General features: G+C 43.0%; 1 protein-coding gene across 1 annotated transcript in view; it reads right to left on the bottom strand.

Moving 5' to 3' along the window:
- The window catches only part of dok4 (docking protein 4), a 98,365-nt gene extending 77,603 nt beyond the window's left edge, over positions 1 to 20,762 (bottom strand). The window contains exon 1 of the mRNA XM_033624205.2: positions 20,424 to 20,762. The gene's annotated coding sequence lies outside the window, so the exon portion shown is untranslated. The remainder of the gene's footprint in view (positions 1 to 20,423) is intronic.
- Positions 20,763 to 21,164: the final 402 nt, after the last annotated feature.

Raw genomic sequence — 21,164 nt, 5'->3', positions numbered from 1 at the left:
GGGCACACAAACAGCCAGAGCTCAGGTGAAAGTCCAGTGTTTGTTTGAACTATCATGTCACCTCCTGGCTGCCTGATGGGGACTTCCTCTGTCTTTATACTCAGGTAGTTGCTTGGAGGGTCAGGAAATGCTGCCACCCGGGGCCTGTCATACTGCCGCTGTTTCCATTTGATTCAACTGATCTTTGTAGTCATCCTGGGGCAATACAATCATCACACTGCTGTTTTTTGTTATTATGTTTCTATTCTTTTTACCTGTTTTCTCTATCCATGTGTGTGTGACTGTGCTTTTGAATGTGCAGTGTTGTGTAAAAATCTACTGGGTGCCTTAATTTCCCTCAGGATTAAGAAAGTATCCATCTATCTTTTTTATTTATTTATTTTATTTTTAATTTTATTTTAATGCACATTTTAATTTCTATTTTATTTCATTGCTTTATATTTACACACTTTTTTCATACTCTTATTCTTACTTCTTATAATTCTCTGTTGCACTGAAGCGGCTGTAATGAATCACAATTTCCCCTCGGGGAACAATTAAGTATTTCTGATAGTGATATCTATCTAAAGGGTGCCTTTGTGCATAGGTGTCTGGCGCCAATGGGCCACTGACCAAGCATTGATATTTGACAAGCTGGGAGTGAGACCAGATTGGTTCAACTCCAGACTTGCCTTTGTGGTGTTCATAATCTTAAACAAGATATAGTTGTCCCGGGCATAATCACAAGTCAATTGTTTTCAAAGCAGTCAGTCAGAGACAATTCAAGTTGAAGATTTTGCAATTTGAATATTTCACTCTGTCAAATCACCATTTCAACATAAATAATATAGAAACTTACTGGATGTAAATGTCTAATATGGTTAACATGTAACGAATCACTGATGGGAAAATTCTATGAATCCAGTATTACAACAGAGGAAAGGTGGCCTGATACTACTGAGATGTTAAAGAGATTGCTACCACGATATAAACCATGTGACAACATTTCTGACACTATATAAATTTATATTTTCTTACAGCATACAGTATAGTGTCATACTGCCTAGCCACAGCAGAAGGGCGCAGTAGGTAAACCGCTCCCTTTGATTCCAGCCTCCGTGCTAAGTTAAGCCCAACACATCCTGGTGTGGAGGCAGAACAGTTACTAATCTTTTCATCTGACTCTGGGCGAAAAAGACAAACAAGCGCATTTCCCAAAATGTCTGAACGTTCCTTTAAATTCCACTCCTTATCTGCAGTCATGCTGCAACAAAAACTCAGACACAGCGGCAGCAGCTGCTTTATCACACCGCTCATCAACATCATGGCTGCAGGAATATAACAGGCCTATTATGTTATAACTGCTCTGCGTGTGATTCCTCATCATGGTAATGTAACAATTAACAAAAGCACATTTATATCTGGATAACTGGTCCAGAGAGTTTTCAGCCTCGGACCACAAACACACAGGAGGTAAAAAGGATTAGAGATAAAGGTCAGTGATCTCACACACACACACACACACACACACACACACACACACACACACAAACACACAGCCCAACTCGCCCGACTCAGCCTAACTGTCAAAGTGTGACAGGCCGTGACACACCAGCGCTGACAGTAATCACACAGTTGTTTTAGAGCTGGAGAGGCAGGAACAAACGAGATACAGCTGGGCATGTACAGTACGTCTATACGCACCTACACAAAGAAAGAAAGAGGAAACAGATAATCAGGGAAGATGATGTGTTGCTATGGTGTGTTGGCTTCTACTACAATCTTGTTTTCCCATTACAACCCTGAAAGTAACAACTGTGCCCTCAATTACCTTCAAAAATTAGTCTGTTTCATGACAAAATCTTCTGATCATCCTTTTAAAACCTAGAGGTCCTTTTTGTGTAATCTGATACTGCAGAGTGCTCTTTCTGCTCTGGGCCTCTATTTATCAAACCGCTAAAAGGGAAATTTGGACTTAAAGGCTCAGACACACCAAACTGATATCAAAGAACTAGGGGAGACAAAGGCCACCAAACCACCAAAAAGATGCACTTGAACACACCACAAACACTACAGCCAGTGGCAGTGATGTGTTATCATCATACATAATAGGAAAGTGGGAGACCAACAGGACTGATTCAACACACTACTTAGCCAGTTAGCACATTAACAACACAAGCCAATGTTGAAAGACCAAAGCATATTTACCTTGCGCCAGTGAACAATGACACAATTCTCAATGTTTTCTGATAAACAGCTCTATGGCTAGAAAAATAATCTACCTCATATGACAAGTTTGCTTTAATCTCTTGACTCAGTTGTTTGATGCTTTTGTCACTTGTTTCTTTTCGCGAATGCTGAGCTAATCTGTCAGTCAGAACAGACTAGTGCAGAAAAACAGTCACTGCTAAGGGCCAGACACTGACCAACTGCCGACCATCCACTTCATGTCTCAGGGCCCTAAATGTAAACAGTAAAAAAAAATTTATATAAATCTTTCACTGTAATATTTGTTCACAACACATGCAAATGTTTGCATTGCGTACGAGTTCGAACGCTAGAATATTTTGTTTTGACTCACTTCACACGTTCTCGGGGTCATATGTCTGCGGAGGATCTCAGTGCTGATTGGCTAAAGCGGCGCCAAACGGTCACTGAAGTTCAAAGTTTTCAAATCTCATGAATAAGCATATGACGTGAAACTGTACTACCCGCTTCATTTGTGCTGCGTATTTCTTCGCCATTCGTCATTCACGTCGCATCCATTGTGCTGCCCAGCGGGAATTCACAAACAATCGTGTCTTTACATTGACTTTACGTGTAATTCACTCATGCAAATTGTTTTATTTGCGCCCGGTGTGAACACGACATAACTTGTTTCCTACATACACGTTCTGAAGCATGTTTTGAGTGACTTTAAATTAATATATGTCATTGGTCATGATCAGCAGCAAAAAAAAAAAAAAGAATGAAAAGGGCACCAGCTGAATGCGGTGAGGAACCAGCACGCATGTTTTCTAGCATGTAGTGCAGCCTATATGGTACTGCGTCGGGTTGTCTCCCCTGAAAGGGGACTGTAAAGGGCATGCATCATGTGCCCACATCAGTGGCGCCACACAACAGGCAGAACATACATCACAGTCCAGATGTGATGAGCAAAGCATCTCCAGCCCCTGACCAGTGGCTTCAAAGTAAAAAGTAAACATCTTTACATCTTCATATAACTTTTCATTTAGCCCAGTCATCAACTACAATGACAGCTGTGCAGTTGTATGTTTCCACAAACCACAAACAGTTGCAGTTTACATCCATGTCTGTGAAAACACAGACGCTTCACACACATCTTGCCCCCGGCAGCACAGCAGATCTATACAATCAGCACAGTTTCAAGATTAGAGTCACCAATTCAGTATCTGACCAAATGTCTCCCCTTCTGTTCCTGAGATATGACACTGAGTAATGGGCAGAAAAGTATTTTTGCGGAATATTATGATGTCACAGTAAATTTGACATTTGACCTTTTAGATATAAAATGTCATTACTTCATCATATTATCCTATCAGACATTCATGTTAAATTTTGTTATAATTAGTGTATGAATTCATGAGTATGGCCAAAAACTCGTACTCGTACTCGTTGTCCTCCGTTTATCCGGGTCCGGGTCGCGGGGGCAGCAGCCTCAGCAAAGAAGCCCAGACAGTCCTCTCCCCCGCCACTTCCATCAGCTCTTCCGCGGGAACCCCGAGGCGTTCCCAGGCCAGCCGGGCGATGTAATCCCTCCAGCGTGTTCTGGGGCGGCCCCGAGGTCTCCTCCCGGTTGGACATGCCCAAAACACCTCCCAAGGGAGGCGTCCGGAAGGCATCCTTACCAGATGCCCGAACCACCTCAACTGGCTCCTCTCGATGTGGAGGAGCAGCGGCTCTACTCTGAGTCCCTCCCGGATGTCCGAGCTCCTCACCCTATCTCTAAGGCTGAGCCCAGCCACCCTGCGGAGGAAACTCATTTCGGCCGCTTGTACTCGTGATCTCATTCTTTCGGTCACTACCCAGAGCTCATGACCATAGGTGAGGGTTGGAACGTAGATCGACCGGTAAATTGAGAGCTTCGCTTTCTGGCTAAGCTCCCTCTTCACCACAACGGACCGGTTAAGCGCCTGCATCACTGCTGACGCCGCCCCAATCCGCCTGTCAATCGCCCGCTCCATCCTACCCTCACTCGTGAACAAGATCCCCTGATACTTAAACTCCTCCACCTGAGGAAGGACCTCCCCCCTGACCTGGAGTGGGAAAAACATGATTTGAAATTGTTTATATTTTACCCAATTTGAGGAAACTCCCTCAAGGCATTCTTGAGATGATGCAGTCACAACAATAAGAAGGGTGCAAGGTCAGAGTGACCTTGACCTTTGAAAACCAAAATCTAATCAGTTCATCGTTGAGTTCAAGTGGACATCTGTGCCACATTTGAATAAATTCCCTCAAGGCGTTCTTCAGGTATCTTGTTTAGAAGAATGGGTCAGATGACAGATGGACAATCCGAAAACAAAATGCCTCTGGCCACAGGTATCGTTGGTGTGGAGGCGTAACAATGGCATTGTACGTTTCTGCAGAGGAAGATCGGCGGTTCGATCCCCAGCCCCTCCAGCTTGTCAAAGCATCCTTGGGCAAGATACTGAACCCCAAATGGCTCCCGATGGCTGTTCCATCTGCGTGTGAGTGCCAGTAAATGGTCACTGAGTAGCAGGTGGCACCTTGCATGGTAGCCTCGGCCACCAGTGTGTGAATGTGTGTGTGAATGGGTGAACGTGACATGCAGTGTAAAAGTGATTTGAGTGGTCGGAAGACTAGAAAAGTGCTTTACAAGTGTTTTTTTTTTTTAATTATTATTATTATTAAAACAAACCAATTTTTCACAATAAAACTAACTGTGTTTAAAGCAGCTGGAGTTTTGCACACTTTCTTTTTTATTTATTGTTTTTCCACACGTCTTTGCTGCATTTATGTAACAAATACGGTATATTTAACATCAATATAGACACTAATGGCTACACACCACATATGGACTCTGCAGCAGGAGACACCAATCTGACACTGAGCCAATTCATGCACCAACACAGCAACCATCCTGTGTCTACTTACTTTTGATGCTAAGTGCATTTAATAGAAACTACACACAACCACCCTCCTTATAATTCAGATCGATGCCACTTCGAAAACACAAAGTCCAGACTTCAGCAGTTTCTCGTGTTACACAAGATCTGGTGGATCCCCATTTCAGCCGGCAGCAGCTGAAGAAGCAAAGACTGGTCGAAAAACTTCTATAAATATTTTAGTATGCCATAAGCTGTTTCATCATTGTGAAGCTGCCACCCATGTTCAGCTATCTGACATCCTGCAGGTGCACAAACACAAATAGTTTCCATCCCCCTGCTGCTGTCAAGACTTTCTCAACAAAACGTGGAGGAACAAGTTGGAAAACATTTTTATGTGACATCTAGTTGTTCAGTAACAGCACAGCAACACTGCGTTACCGCGGTTACAGGTCCAAACTATTGATTCAGAGACGACTCAGAGTTGTTATTAGGGAGCGTATTTAAATACATTTAAATAGTTACTGTGTGGTAACTGTGTTTTACTCTATTTTTATTGAGGAACGGCAGGATACCATACATTTAAACATTACTATTCATCTTTGTTTAGAAATACTGATATCTTATACATGCATCTTTCCAGAATTCAATACAACATATTTGGTATTTTAATTATCCATTTCTGTGCATTTGACAAAACAAGGTGAGTTTGTGGAAACAGAAGTGTTGCTACAGAGCCTACAGATAAAATATACCACAGTCTGATCGCTGCTCTCTCGCCTTGTTGTAAAAAAGACTGATTTGATATTGGCTGTGTTTTCTCTGCGGACACTGTCACATATAGACTGAAGCTCAGTGTGACACAGAGGACAGCCAGCCAGCACCCTGCGATCCATCAAACTGAGATGGGAGAGACCTGGGAGTAAAACTGTACAGCAGATCATCAGACCGTGACACACACACACACACACACACACACACACACACACACACACACACAGACTTGTTTTAAGGTGATACTCTCTGAAGAGGTGGAAGAATGAAATGAGTGAGTGCTGAAATGGAATGAGAGAATAGTGTTGGTAGACACACTTGTGCAGATCTTTAGTGGATACCGAACATTCATACCAGAGTACAGAACACAGAATACAGTAGGCTTATTCAATCGGAGGCCCGCTGGCCACATGCAGCCCAGAAGCAACCTCCAAGTGGCTTGGCTAGGGATGGATACGGAGTCACGGTACAACGGCCCTGGGCAAAATTAATAAAGACTGTCATATTAATAAGCTCCTAAGTTATCGCCTCTGCTATCGTTACTATTAAAAGCGCTGCAGCCTCTCTCCTGCTCTCTGCATGTTGGGGCTGACGTCCTCCACACACACACACACACACACACACACACACACACACACACAAACACAACAGAGTGGAGACAGACAACAGTAGGGAGGGTGCAGTGCAGATTACAGGAATAGAACTTCGAGATTACTTTAGTTGACGACAACTAAGCATGTGACTAGGGATGCACAGTAAATATCGGGCCGATAAATGATCGGCTGATAATGGGACAGTTTTATTATTATGCATTATTCCAAGAATTAAAATTATAGCCGATGAACAGCACCAATAATACGAAGCCAAACTGCTTTCACTGACTTTTTGGAGTTCTGCAAGGTTCTGTGCTCGGACCAATCCTATTTACTCTATATATGCTTCCTTTAGGTAACATCATTAGAAATCACTCTATAAATTTCCATTGTTATGCGGATGATACTCAGTTGTATTTATCGATGAAGCCAGAAGAAAGTAATCAATTAACTAAACTCCATAACTGCCTTAAAGACATAAAAACTTGGATGAGCACCAATTTCCTGATGTTAAATTCAGACAAAACTGAAGTTATTGTTCTTGGCCCCAAACAACTCTTTATCTGATGACATAGTTTCTCTAGATGGCATTACTCTGGCCTCTACCACTACCGTAAGAAACCTCGGAGTAATATTTGATCAAGATTTGTCTTTTAATTCTCATTTAAAGCAAACCTCACGGACTGCATTTTTTTCATCTGCGTAATATTGCGAAAATTAGGCCCATCCTGACCCGAAAAGATGCAGAAAAATTGGTCCACGCTTTTGTTACCTCTAGGCTGGATTACTGTAACTCTCTATTATCAGGTAGCTCTAGTAAGTCCTTAAAAACTCTCCAGCTAATTCAGAATGCAGCAGCACGTGTACTAACAGGAACTAAGAAACGAGATCATATTTCTCCTGTTTTAGCTTCTCTGCACTGGCTCCCTGTAAAATCCAGAATTGAATTTAAAATCCTACTGTTAACTTATAAAGCTCTAAATAGTCAAGCTCTGTCATATCTTAGAGAGCTCATAGTGCCATATTATCCCACCAGAACACTGCGCTCTGAGAACGCAGGGTTACTCGTGGTCCCTAAAGTCTCCAAAAGTAGATCAGGAGCCAGAGCCTTCAGCTATCAGGCTCCTCTCCTGTGGAATCATCTTCCTGTTACGGTCCGGGAGGCAGACACTGTCCCCACATTTAAGACTAGACTTAAGACTTTCCTCTTTGATAAAGCTTATAGTTAGGGCTGGCTCAGGCTTGCCCTGTACCAGCCCCTAGTTAGGCTGACTTAGGCCTAGTCTGCCGGAGGACCCCCTATAATACACCGGGCACCTTCTCTCCTTCTCTCTCTCTCTCTCTCTCTCTCGTATTCTATTACTGCATCTTGCTAACTCGGCCATTCTGGATGTCACTAACTCGGCTTCTTCTCCGGAGCCTTTGTGCTCCACTGTCTCTCAGATTAACTCATATCACAGCGGTGCCTGGACAGCGTGACGTGTGTGGTTGTGCTGCTGCCGTGGTCCTGCCAGATGCCTCCTGCTGCTGCTGCCATCATTAGTCATTAGTCATACTTCTACTGTTATTATACACATATGACTATTGTCACACATGTATATTGCCAGAAATTAATATATACTTTCAACATATTGTACCACAGTAGCCAGAACTATAACTATAATATTATTACTTTCAATAATGTTGTTGTAAGCTACTGTCATTACCTGCATCTCTCTCTCTCTCTCTCTCTCTCTCTGTCTCATTGTGTCATATGGATTACTGTTAATTTATTATGCTGATCTGTTCTGTACGACATCTATTGCACGTCTGTCCGTCCTGGAAGAGGGATCCCTCCTCAGTTGCTCTTTCTGAGGTTTCTACCATTTTTTTCCCCCGTTAAAGGGTTTTTTTGGGGAGTTTCTCCTTATCCGCTGTGAGGGTCCAAAGGACAGAGGGATGTCGTATGCTGTAAAGCCCTGTGAGGCAAATTGTGATTTGTGATATTGGGCTTTATAAATAAAATTGATTGATTGATTGATTGATTGACTTAACAAAGGCAGCATCTACACACCCGACACAGTGGGTGTCAGTACATGTACCTTTAATCTTGGTTTGTGAGCCGCCAATAAACACAGAGAAGAAGAAGAAGAACTGCAGCACGCTGTCCGGAGGGCAAAACATGTCACAGTGTGGACGTCTTTCACAGTTCCAGAGGAAGACAACAAGATTGCACCGAGGGTCTGATCTCTGCCCACCAGACACAGGTTAGACAAAGCGCTGCAGGACGATCTCCAGAGTGTTAGCACAAGCTAATTAGCAGCAGCGGCTAACATCCAACACCTACTTGTTACTGTAACTGCAATAAAACTTTCGCCAGTAAAAAGCCAATAGGCTACTATATCAATACACGTGTTCAGCATGTAGAAAGCGATGATTTCAATCTGCTCTGTCCACAGTGTCTCATTCGACGTCATTATGGTTTATAATTGGTTTACACAAGCACATCGCGCTAGCAGGGCTAACAGCAAACTGTTAAAGACAAACTAAAATGAAAGGTGTTGGTATGAAGTCTAAAACTTTATCTTAAAATGTAGCTGAGGCAGCAGACCTACAGACCGTGAGTCTCCTCATTAAAGGGGGGACAGAGAGTGGGATGAATGAGTGATACTGACGTCTGTTCTTCATCTTTACATGACTTCACGGTTGTAAACATGACTGTTACTGCCAGTGACTGTGTAAAACTATCTCCTATGTATGTAAATATGTTCTTAAAATTTACTTCTAACAACATATTTCCTCTTCACAAACTCATCAAGTAGGGTGAGCTATTTTACCTCAGTCCAACAATTTACTTTACTGAGTAAAAGTAATACTTTTTTTATCAGAAAAGCTAAGGATGTTTCATGTGACAGGCTGCAGGTTTAAAACCTGAGGTGAAAAAGATGAAGGGATGGTCGCTACCACAGAAGGAGGAGGAGAGGAGAGGACAGGCGAGTATAAAGGCACAAGAGAAGGAGGACGATGAGGACCGCCTTCATCTCCTCGCTCCTCTGGAGGTTTTAACGCTGTGATGTGGAAACAACTGGAGACTGTCTGACCAAACTGGAGCAGGAGGGCGAGAGACATAGACAGACAGAGAGAGAGAGAGAGAGAGCGTCCAGCCTGCAGTCTGTCATTTACAGATGTGGAATGTGGCAGTCAGTCGGTCGGCCTCAAGCACTAATTACAGACCATCACCCTCCTCTCTCTCTCCTTCTCTCCTCTGCTGTTTCTCTCTCTTGCTCGCTCGCTGTCAGGGCCAGTCAACCAGAACCAGACTGCACCCACAATCCTTTGCTCCAAGCTCCAGTCCCCAGACACAGAAAACAGGCAGTGCCTGTGATTTACACACACGCACACACACACACACACACACACACACACACAGTGATGCCGGCGCTCCAGCTGCTGCACTTGAAGCTGCCTGTACTGATTATGATCCATTCACACAAAACCACCAACTCATTCATTTAATTAAGCTGCTGAGCTTGTTAACTTGATGAGGAAATAAAATGAAAACAAGCAGTCACAGAGACCTCCTCGCAAACTAACGCTGCATTTAAAGAGAGGAAGGATGCCGCATGACTTTAACCAATGACTCACTTTAAGTAGAGCTGACATTTAACAGTCATTACTGTGTTGATATTGATATGCAAAAACCCATTTCACATGACCGAACACACAGGATGACACCTGAACAGATGACATATATGAAGACCATAAAGATGCAATAGAGAGCTCAGAAAGAGGTAGTAAGTGGACCTTTGAGTTGAGATTATTTTTGCACTGGGAGTACAGTCATTTCCACACAATGTGGACGTGAGGGAAGGCTTCGGTCAAATCTCCCGTCACGTCTCAGTTTGTGCACACAGGTTTGAGTCAGCATGAACTTGGACCATATTGTGACTGGCATCTAAGTGTCTGCAGCCACATATCGATCCCTTGAAAATGTATAGCCTATTAGAAAATATGAATATTGTAAAGACATACACTCACACTGATCCCTTCACTCTCTAACACAGGTGGCAGCTGAGTGACTCCAGGCTGACTGAAGGATGAACACCACTGGTGCCCGGCTTTAATTCATCTGAAACTTTTTTTACATATACCCAGACAAGCCAACACATTTATATCATTTATCACTAAAATATCGTTAAAATAAAATAAATAAACCCTGCAACTGGGTAAATATTTAAGTAGTAGTAGCCTACGAGTTATTAAATTTTTAACCATGTCTGCCTCAGACCCAAGTGGCGCATCTGTTTTTTTCCCGGCCACCTGTTAAGCTGCGTTCACACCAAACGCGAATTCGCAAATTCGCGCGTCAAGATTACATACAAAGTCAATGTAAAGATGTGATTAGACGTGAATTCGCGCTGGGCGGCGCGATGGACGCGTCTAGCGCGATAGACACGAAATTCGCGTCCAACGCCTCATCGCTTGAGTTGAAAATATTCAACTTTTGAGGCGAATTCGCATGACGCTGTGCCGCGAAAGCCAATCCGTGTTGAGATTCTCCCGACGTCAATGGCGTGTGTCAACAACGTCCAGTTGTTGATACAACAATAAACTGCTACTCACCGGAGACAGATGGACAGACGCTCCGCAGCTGAAATGGACTGCCTGTAGTTGGTGTCCTGCCAGGAGATCCTGGTGCCAACCCTCGCCAACAGGTCCTCAAACTGGGCCCCAGTCAGCGTGAAGTACCGCTGAAAGCGGCTATCATCCAGACAGAGTTCCTGGAGGAGGTGGTGAAACTCGCCGAGTTAGATGCGCTTCTGCAGGATAGGGTGAACCCAAAAACGATGGCGTTTGGCCCTCCGACGCATCTGAGACTTCCAGAGCAGGTACAAAGCAGCAATGGTGGTTATCTCAGCCATGGTCGTCAGTGGCTACCCGGAGCTATATGATACTACGTGTCTACTCTATAGAGACCACAACAAAAAGGAGCAGGCTTGGGTGAAAGTCGCCGAGGAGACTGGTCTACTTGGTAAGTTCTGTAAATATGTGTCTTTAATTAGTTTGCAGAATGGTTGTACTATGAACATTAGCACTAGCTTAGCTCCAGTTAGCACAGCTGGCTTCCCCGCTACTCGCGCGAAAGACGCGATTACGCAAATTAACAAAATGGTCCAGTGTCCAAACTCGCGTTACGGGCGAGTAATTCGCTTCACTCACGCCCGGTGTGAACGCTACATTATGCCTATAATGGAGGCAGACCTGATACGCACAGCCATATGCTCCTCAGTGTGGGTCAATTGAAAGTTTTAATATGAATATTATATAATGGCCAATATGATTAATATTTGTAGGCTACTGGTCAATACATCTCATGGAGGTATAAAATAATATTTCAACCTCGGGTTTGATTGTCCACTGCAAAGCTGTTGACCGCAGTAGCGATTTCTTTCCATACTGTGTTCTTCTGACTTCCTTTAATGCCACTTTTCAGGCTGCCAAATAACACCAGTTGGTTAAATTGGACCTGAGATGTCAGTGTCTCCAACTCTTGGAGCAGGACATTTACGTTATCAATACCCAATCATTCCTATGCTTTGATCAGCAAGATAAGAATGTCTCATGACTCCCATGCAGACCCTATCGTAAGATAGTTTGGAACATTTCTGTAATGGCTGTATGTTAGATCGATAAAAGAGACCCACTGTTCCCAAGACCAGGAATGAACTTTCATGCACAAGTTGTTAATATTTCTTACAAACTAAGGAGAAGCCTAAACAAACTGATGGCATCGAAGAGTTACAGAGAAATGATAAAGACAAAAAACAAGGCAGAAATAGAAGACAGACACAAATTAGAGGGCTTCATGAAGACCTAAGCATCAAAAAACCTAAAAGGATCGCTCTGCTTTTTTACAACTTGGGTCTTCTTATTGGTGATAATTACTGATATAATAAAATACTGCTACAGCGAAGTCAAAAGGGGCAACAGTCACAAGCAGACAGATGATCAGACATATTGGAGGCAAAAGTAAAAGTAAGCACGCCCAAAATGTTGATAGTTATCCCTCATTAAAACTGTTCACACAGCTACTAAAACATGTGCTTGAAATGACAAGACCAAGGGTTCAACTAGTTTTTGATCATATTTACTTGATTTGTAAAGCAAGAGTCACGTTCATGAGATGTGTAGACTGACCTGCCTTGTTTCAGACCATTGGTATTAAACAAATTGTCAAACAAATGAAACTGCACCAGAACCAAATTACATCTTCTCACAGCTCTGACTTGCTACTTGGTACAAGAGGAATAAGACTTAAAAGCAGCATTATCCTTTGTTTTTTCTTTTGTCATGATGTTAACTTGGCCAACATTTTCGCTAGCACTTGCCAGTTTACACATCCAGCAACACAGTGCTACGTTACCGCCACCTGACAAGTGTAGACATGATTCGTACTACAGTGGAGCCACGGGGGTGCTTGGCTCCTCTTAATAAAATATGAGCTCCCCTGAAAAAATGCTATGTGAATTTTTTGCAATGTATTTCCATGTTTCTGTTTCTTCATTATTACGGTTCATAAAATTAGGTTATTATTGATGTATGATTCATGCATGAGGATAATTCATCACCAATGCACTTTAATAAAGATACATGCACGCTATTCTTGCCGTCACCATCGAAGTGTGGCGGTGCCATATCATAAACTTCACTCAGATATAAAAAACATTTAAAAAATCATGTACAGGCGTAGACGCTTGCAGCTCTGGATGTTTCTTTGTACCGATAGTCACAGTCAGTCCTCTCCTTGTGCCTACCCTGAAAGCCATGGTATAGTTTACACACTGAATGCAGGTCTAATATTCCCTCTCTCTTTATCTCTGGTTTGATTCCCAATGACTCCTGAATATACATCTGAAAAACATCTCTCTCTTCAGCTGCTGAATGCCCCTCCATATGTTCACCAGCTAGTTGCTAACTTTGTCTTTCTGCTCTTTGGTGCTGAGCAGGTAGTTTGCTGAGGGTTCATCACTGAAAACAGTTGCCTGCTGCCTCCATAATGAGGTGGATGAGAGCACTGAGACTGAACCAAAACAGTTGTGGGCAGTAAAACCAATTCTTTAAGGTGAAAAAAGGCTAAATGCTCTGTAGAGCTGACTGAACTGCAGTGGTGGTGGTAAGTCTCGGTATGTTCTTCACTGTGAGCGACAGCTTTCACATTACACAGTTATTTGACTCATTGCTACTGTAAAAATATTGATTACCGCAGCTTTAAAAAAATATTTCACTGCTAGGAAAGTGGTCTTTTCATAAAACTGGGCTGAAAGATGCAAATACTTTTTAATCAATGCTACATGACCAGAGAAACAGAGAGAAAGGGCTATGGCATTTGCTTTTGCAGAAGAGGTAGAAAACCTACAAATACCAGAATGCACTGCGCCGCACCAGGCCAATAAACACAAACAATAAAGCAGCCAGCTGGCAACAATTTCATATTACAGAGGTTTTCTGAGAATTTCCCCTTAAAGTTAAGACTAGGCCCTTGCAAAGATAAAAGTTATTCACAGAGCATCTTAGATCTGAAAAGAGCTCCTAAGGTGAAAAACTGTTAGGAGTAGGGAGGAGGACTTTTAAGAGGCTTAAGAGTTTCTAAAGTAGAGGAGAAAATGGCAGAAACAAAAGAGGTCGGACAAATATTCTCCAATGAATGACAGTAAGGAAATGAAATGCTACAGATTAGAAGGTGCAGGGATAATACATGTGGTTGATCTGACTGGGGATACACACACAATTCCACCAAACGCTACAACACCAGAAATAAAATGATCACAACACTAAGATATTTGGAAAACTCTAAAAACACAACAGAGCAGCAGTGATGACTTGGGTCTGTCTCAACCTTCCATCAGCAGAGTGATCACACTAACAAAGACATCACTTTCTCAGTCAGCAGTTCATTTCATTTCCACTGGGTGTCCACACCTTGCAGGCTCTTAAAGCGGTGTCTCTCTGACAACCAATCACATGTGTTAAAAAGAATGCATCACACCTAGCAACAGGGTCGACCACACCTCCTCAAGGTAAAAGTTTCTGTCTCTCCCTTGCTCAGAGAACTTTCCTAAATCACTCCTAAGCTATGACTCCTTACTAAAAGACTTTAGGCTAAGTTAGGAGCTCTGTGAGGATTCTCAGAGTGTTTGTGAATATGACCCCAGGGTGCTGGCAAGCTGGAGGGAAGTTTACCACAGTTCATTTCCACATACTACCCACATTGTTATGATACAGCTGCTTAAAAACCAACAAAGTTGCTTGGTGGTGAAATGAACTTATCAAATTACCAACATTATGAACCTCAGTCCAATCCAAGTTTGCTGATTTTCAACTAGCTCTGTATCATATTAATATGTATGGTATGTGTACATAAACTGTGATAAACTGCCTTCTATCTATTCAGTGCTCGATACTCCCCCAGATGATGTGTTTTGCATCATTTGGCGCAGTTTCACTGGGCTGTTGCTCTGACTACAGGCTGTATTTCTATATTTCCACATTTTCGTATCGCCCACCACCCATGCCACGCCCTGGGATACAAATGTATAGAAGTAGAAAGAGAGAGCTGTGTCTCTCTCAAACTCAAACTTAGCTCTGACCAAACAGATATATGAACCAAGATTCTGTTACTGCAGTGCCTATTTTTCGACTCAAATGTTTTCAGAAACATGTCTTAACTTGCTGTTTATTTGGAATACAATATTGTTTGTACCAGCCGGCCACCATTGTGTCAACCAGACGAGATTGCATCACATTACCCTCCAGGGGAGCGTTTACTGGTCTTTTCTACCTCTTGAGCAAAAGCAAATGCCATAGTCCCTTTTCTCTGTTTTATCTGGTCATGTAGCACCAAATTTCAAAAGTGTTTCTGTCTTTCTACTGCATACACAGCATAGTTTTATTAAAAGACCATCTTTCCAGTAGTGAAATACTTCTTTAAACTGTATAAGCAACCAACCCGTGCAATCATGCAACCCTGTTAGGTTTTTTCTTTGTTGTCACGTACTGTATATGAGACGACCTACATCAGGACTTCAGTTTAAGTTTATAGTTTCTTATCAAACCCAGTGTGCCGTGAAGATGAAGTTTTATTTCACCACACTGAGCACGAAGCAATTTTCAGAATTCGGTCCCATTTCCATGAGAAAATTGACCAGTATGGCATGTGGCTGGTGGAGTTTTGCAGCAGGAAGGGTGGAGGGTGTACATACTGCTGTGACAGCTGACGTATGACACCCATAAGGTGCTACATGATGACATACTATCCTCTGTCTCGTAGCTATCTTTCACAGTATTCTGTCACTCCCCTGTCTGCTGCCCTCCATCCATCCATCTCTCCTCAGCGTTAACTCATGACCTCCTTTCATCAATCTGCTCCAGTGTTGCTCCTCAACTGCCAAAAACTACATGTGCAATGTACAGCGACATACATTTTTCTCAATAAAGTAAGTGTGTAAGTAGAAGAGCTGAAGAGAAGCTGATACAGACACAACTAAATCATCATCATAAGTTAGACTAAAGCTAAACGTGTGCACAAATCTGTGTGCATGTTAACACAAGTCCTGCAAACATCATAAACCAGCGCTCTGTCTAAAGCCTAATTGTCACTGTGTCTGCGTGTAAAAACAGGCTGTGAGATGTAATAAGCCGAAATAACAGTATGGAGGACAAGACAAACACACACAGACACTCAAAACGTATCATCACAGGCAGGTGACTGAACACACTAATCACATTCTTTGAATTTGGACACGGGGGTTATTTTTGGTGTCAATACGCTGATCCAGCGTTGGTTAACAGACGAGTTCAGCCACCAAAGAGTCAGTGTTTCTGTCCTCTACTTTGCCTATGTTTTGTTGTTTCGCCTCTGTCAGCTGTTTCTGTTTCATTTTGTATTTTTAACATGTTTTTTTGCATAACAGGAACCTGCTGTAAACCAGTTTTTCAGGTCAATTTTAACTGTAACACACAATGTTACTTCAAATCAGCAGGAAACGCAGCAATGTCACAGTGAAAAAACAACCACTTTCTGCGACATCATCGCTGCTGGAAAAACAGCGACAGGTCGCTACCAAACATCTAAGAAGCCGCAATGGCTCGCTAATGATTCGCTAACTGGGGGCGGCAGTAGCTCAGTCCATAGGGACTTGTCTTGGGAACCAGAGGGTTGCCAGTTCAAGTCCATGAACACTGAAGACACTGAACCCCCAACTGCTCGGAGCACCTGTCCATGGCAGCCCTCTCAATCTGACATCTCTCCATTTAATGCATGTATAGGTCCTGTTTGTGCATGTGTGTGTCTTTTGGGCCTGTGTGTGTATGACAACAGAGAGAAAGAAAAGAATTTCCCCTCGAGGATTAATTAAGTATATCTTCTTCTTAATCACAACCAATTTTGTTGTTTGCTGATCTAAAGCTTGGAAGGTATCTCGCCTTGGTGACACACTATCCACCATCCTCTCCATCTTCCAACGACAAAGTTAGCTCACATACTTTTTGACTTTAGAAACTCTGATATGTATGAAGCATGCAAATGTAACATATTCTTGGTTTGCAGAAATGTTAAATGCCAACATTTTCTTCTGGCGACTGGGCTGAGAAAACTACAACACATGGAGCGACGCCTGCGAGCGAGTTCAGGCTGTCAACTCAAGCTGCACTGATTCACACACACACATCTTACGTCACTCTCCATATGTCAGCTACAGAACACACCCTCCCAATTTGGCAGTCTATTTAAGCTGCCAAAATTTCCCAGCTCTCCCTTTGCCTTGACTACGCTGCTGCCCTCAATCAGTATTGCTGCCTGCTCTTATAGCCCCACCTCCACTCTGGTATCCACCTGCAGGCTTCGGCTAAGAGGGGATAATTAATCATCACTCACCAATATCTCGTGTGAACATATCTGAGGGGAGTGATGAGGCCAAACTCTATGTTCTGCTGTTGAAATAAACATTTAAACGTATCTGGAAAACAACACTACAGCTGGAGACGCTGTGCAGAAGTACTGGGTAGATGGATAAACTGTTATTTAATTTTAATGCTGTTTGTAAGATTCATTGTTTTTCTTTTAGGAAGTAAATGAGTTTGGACTGATTTTTATCCTGATTCTGTGTTTTAAAATATTTAGTTTTCTGCTAGTGCCAGGGGACTGAGGCAGCCAGAGACAACACATAAAAAGTCTTGCTTGTTTTAAATATAAAGTATGTAAATTTGTAGATTTCAAGCAAATTTAAACTCAGAATTTTTACAATTAAAACTGACACATTTCCATTTTTTTCTTAATTAACATAAACTGAATATAATGAGCCCTTCCTAATTACTCTCACAGAGAAGAATCCATGTTTCAGGGTTGGTTTATAATACAAAGCAGAGGTGGTGGATAATTAGCAAGACGAGAGACTGCTACGGGAACTGTGTAGTGAAACTACAGAACTGCACCAGTGTGACTGTAGTTACTGTAGCATCACCAATTAAGCCATGTTAGAGAGACAGTAGGAATACTTAGCGTCTCTCTCTCCCTCCAATACAACGTAAAGGCTTGTTCAGAGCCTGAGCCAATGGAGCAGCTGTCAAAGCAAATTAGAGCAGGAAAAACACTGGAGAAAAGTCTCCCTCCTCCTCCTCTGTCCTCCCCCCATCCTTTTCTCATTCTCCTTCTCCTCCTCACTATCTCCTCCATCCCCCATCTCCTCCTCCCTCCACCTCCCAACTGTATTCACCCCTCTCCTCATTTACCCAGAGACTGAGCCCCACACACACATGCACACACCAGAATACAAATAATGTAAGCATGCATGTGCATCACTCAGGATACACTGCTGAATGTTCTGCGTGCATACAAACGAGACAGCTTCACCCTCAGTGTGTGTGCACATCATTAGCGCTATAGATTACACACACATGACAACTGCGACAACTGATCCATTAGCAGAGGAGGTGTGCTCAGTAGGAGAAATGTGTATGTGTGTGTGCGCGCGTCTTCATCCTCACAAGACACAGCCGATGCAATAGGCGTCCACACAGTAGACACGAACACTAATGCGTATATCTTCACCACAGGCATAACCATGCTGGTATGCTCTGTCCTCGTGTGCCTCAGACAGTAACAGTGTGGAAGATTAATCCTTCACCCTGGATGCCCTCACCTCACCTCCCCACCCCGACCCTCCTCTCCTCCTCTCCTCCTCTCCTCCTCAGCATTATCAAGCTCACTTACCAGGATATTACCAGGATCGCTTTATGGCTGCTGAGATAACAGACACCGGCGGTTCATTAACAGCAATAACACAGGGGCTCCATTATCAGCCGGGGAGAAGTCCCCTGAGAAAACTGTACTCTATGGTACTTCTTTACAAGAGCGTTAGAAATCATACTATAGCACCATAAAGTGAAAAAAGCACCAATAATTTGCACAAGGTCGCAATAAATTCACTTTTCTGTACAGACAAACCAGCTGATAATGACGCTTGAACCAAACAAATAGACTCAAACTGCTTTTAATGAATTGCCAAGGAAGGGATGACAACCCACAGGGGGTCGGTGCTGCAGCATCATTTCCCCCCCGAGATACTAAAGATGATGGGAGGTCACTATCTCAACTTGACCCATAGTCATTAAGAGTAACAGTAACACAAACAGGCAGGATGTGTTTGAATGAAAATACGAACCTTTTGGATGCTGTCAACTTGAGCGACACTAAATGCATCTCTAAAATCAGTCTGTACATTTATTCTTCGTAAACACTTATCCTGTTTGAGCCTATCCCAGCTGACATTGGGCGTTAGGCAGGGTTCACCCTGGACAGGTCACCAGACTATCACAGGGCTGACACATAGAGACAGACAACCATTCACACTCACATTCACACCTACGGACAATTTAGAGTCACCAGTTATCCTGCATGTCTTTGGACTGTGGGAGGAAGCCGGAGCACCTGGAGGAAACCCACACTGACACGGGGAGAACATGCAAACTCCACAAAGAGGGGCTAAAACCAGGTACACTCTTACTGTAAGGCCACAGTGCTAACCACTGCACTATTGTGCCGCCCGAGACTGTACAATGGTTGGAAATACACTGAAGAAATATTGCCTTGTGTTGGAGCCCACTGCTGAGAAAAATCCAGATTTTTTTGTTGCTACTGTTGTTTGTTTGCTTGTCGCCAGATTCCCACACATTTTCACGGATAAATCTTTCCCTTGACTTTTCAGGGACCCAAAATACAATTCAGCGACAATTTACAATGTATAACATGAACAGAACTGTAGAGTTTCCTTCACACAAAATGTTGATTATTATGTAAAAACAGATGGCTGCAACAAAGACTAATCTGCAAATATTTTTCTCCAATAATCAATAAATACAAATAGATTGTTTTCACCAAATTTTGCTGAAAACCTAAAGATTTTCAGAAATATTCAGAATTCAGAAGTGTCCATAGAGCAGTGAACATATATAGCATGGCACAGCAATCTGGAATTTTTGCTTTGAAAATATTTCAACAACTAATTTGTGATATTTTTTGCTGATTTCTTGTCTTTAAATTGTCATTTAATCAACTTATTTGTTATGTTTTTCAATAGGTATTATAGGTAGATAGGTATTATACCACAGCAAAATCCTCCTCTGGGCTTCTAAAGATTTATTTTTAATTTAGTTTTTATAATAAAAGAAAAAGAAACAGTGAAATAATGAAAACTTGCAGAAACTTCTGGCGTGAAGAAGCTGAAAATCGCTCAGCGCACAGTGATGTGACGTCGTAGATAAGTGACTGAAAAATGTCAAAAAACTTTGATTAATATCACAACAATATAGCGCTGTTTATCATTTAGTAAATGCACAATATGAAGGCAGAATAAAGGCGCATCTCTCTGGCAGTGTAACGGAATTATACGGGACATGGCACACAAACATCCACAGGGTCAGCATCAACTCTTCAGCCCTCCATGCACTTTACCTGGCTGACAGCTGTGACCGTTGCTGAGCTCCAGAGCAGCGGCCGGGCGGGGTCCCGGTGCTCGGACGGGTCCCTGCACCTCCCCGTCTCCGCTGACTCAATCCTCGGCTCCTGACCTTCCTGCTGCAGTGGCTCCACCGGCTCTGCTCTACCTCCCTCAGCTGCAGCACAAGCCACAGTTTAATCCAACCGGACCGGAGAGGAAACGCTGGCAGCTGTGTGTTGACGCACGGATGGTGTGTTATGGACGCAGCGGCGGTGCTGATGCGGCTCTCCGCCTCCTCTTCCTCCCTCTGTAGCGCTGAGAGTCTGCGGAGCTGAGCCGAGCCGTGCCGGAGCGGACAGGAGCCCGACAGGGCAACACATACACAAAGACTAAACACGCCCAGCCGGCCGCCACGCTCCGACAGGACCCGCCCACTACCGTAATACTCAGACTAAAGCCTCAGTCTAAAACAACTTGGGACCATCCTAAAAACATCTAGTGACAACTACAATTCCTTGAAGCTGTTCTCCAGTTTGTGCCTTTCATGTAATCAGTCAATGCCAATTCATAACCTACATCAACACCTATTTCACTAGTGTGTGCAAACACAGTAGTTCATTGTGGCTTTTTCAGGTGTGAGCTGGCTCAGGTAGAAGGACCAGACTCTGAGTCTACTTCATCCTTCAGCTGCGGACATTGTAAATTAATTGACTTCATTAGTAGGGTGATACTGAAGCAGATGTTTTAATGGGAAA

The sequence above is a fragment of the Epinephelus lanceolatus genome, chromosome 2, assembly GCF_041903045.1.
Source record: "Epinephelus lanceolatus isolate andai-2023 chromosome 2, ASM4190304v1, whole genome shotgun sequence".
Taxonomy (NCBI): domain Eukaryota; kingdom Metazoa; phylum Chordata; class Actinopteri; order Perciformes; family Serranidae; genus Epinephelus; species Epinephelus lanceolatus.
The sequence above is the reverse complement of the archived record's forward strand: the minus strand, read 5'-3'. Positions and strand labels throughout refer to the sequence as shown.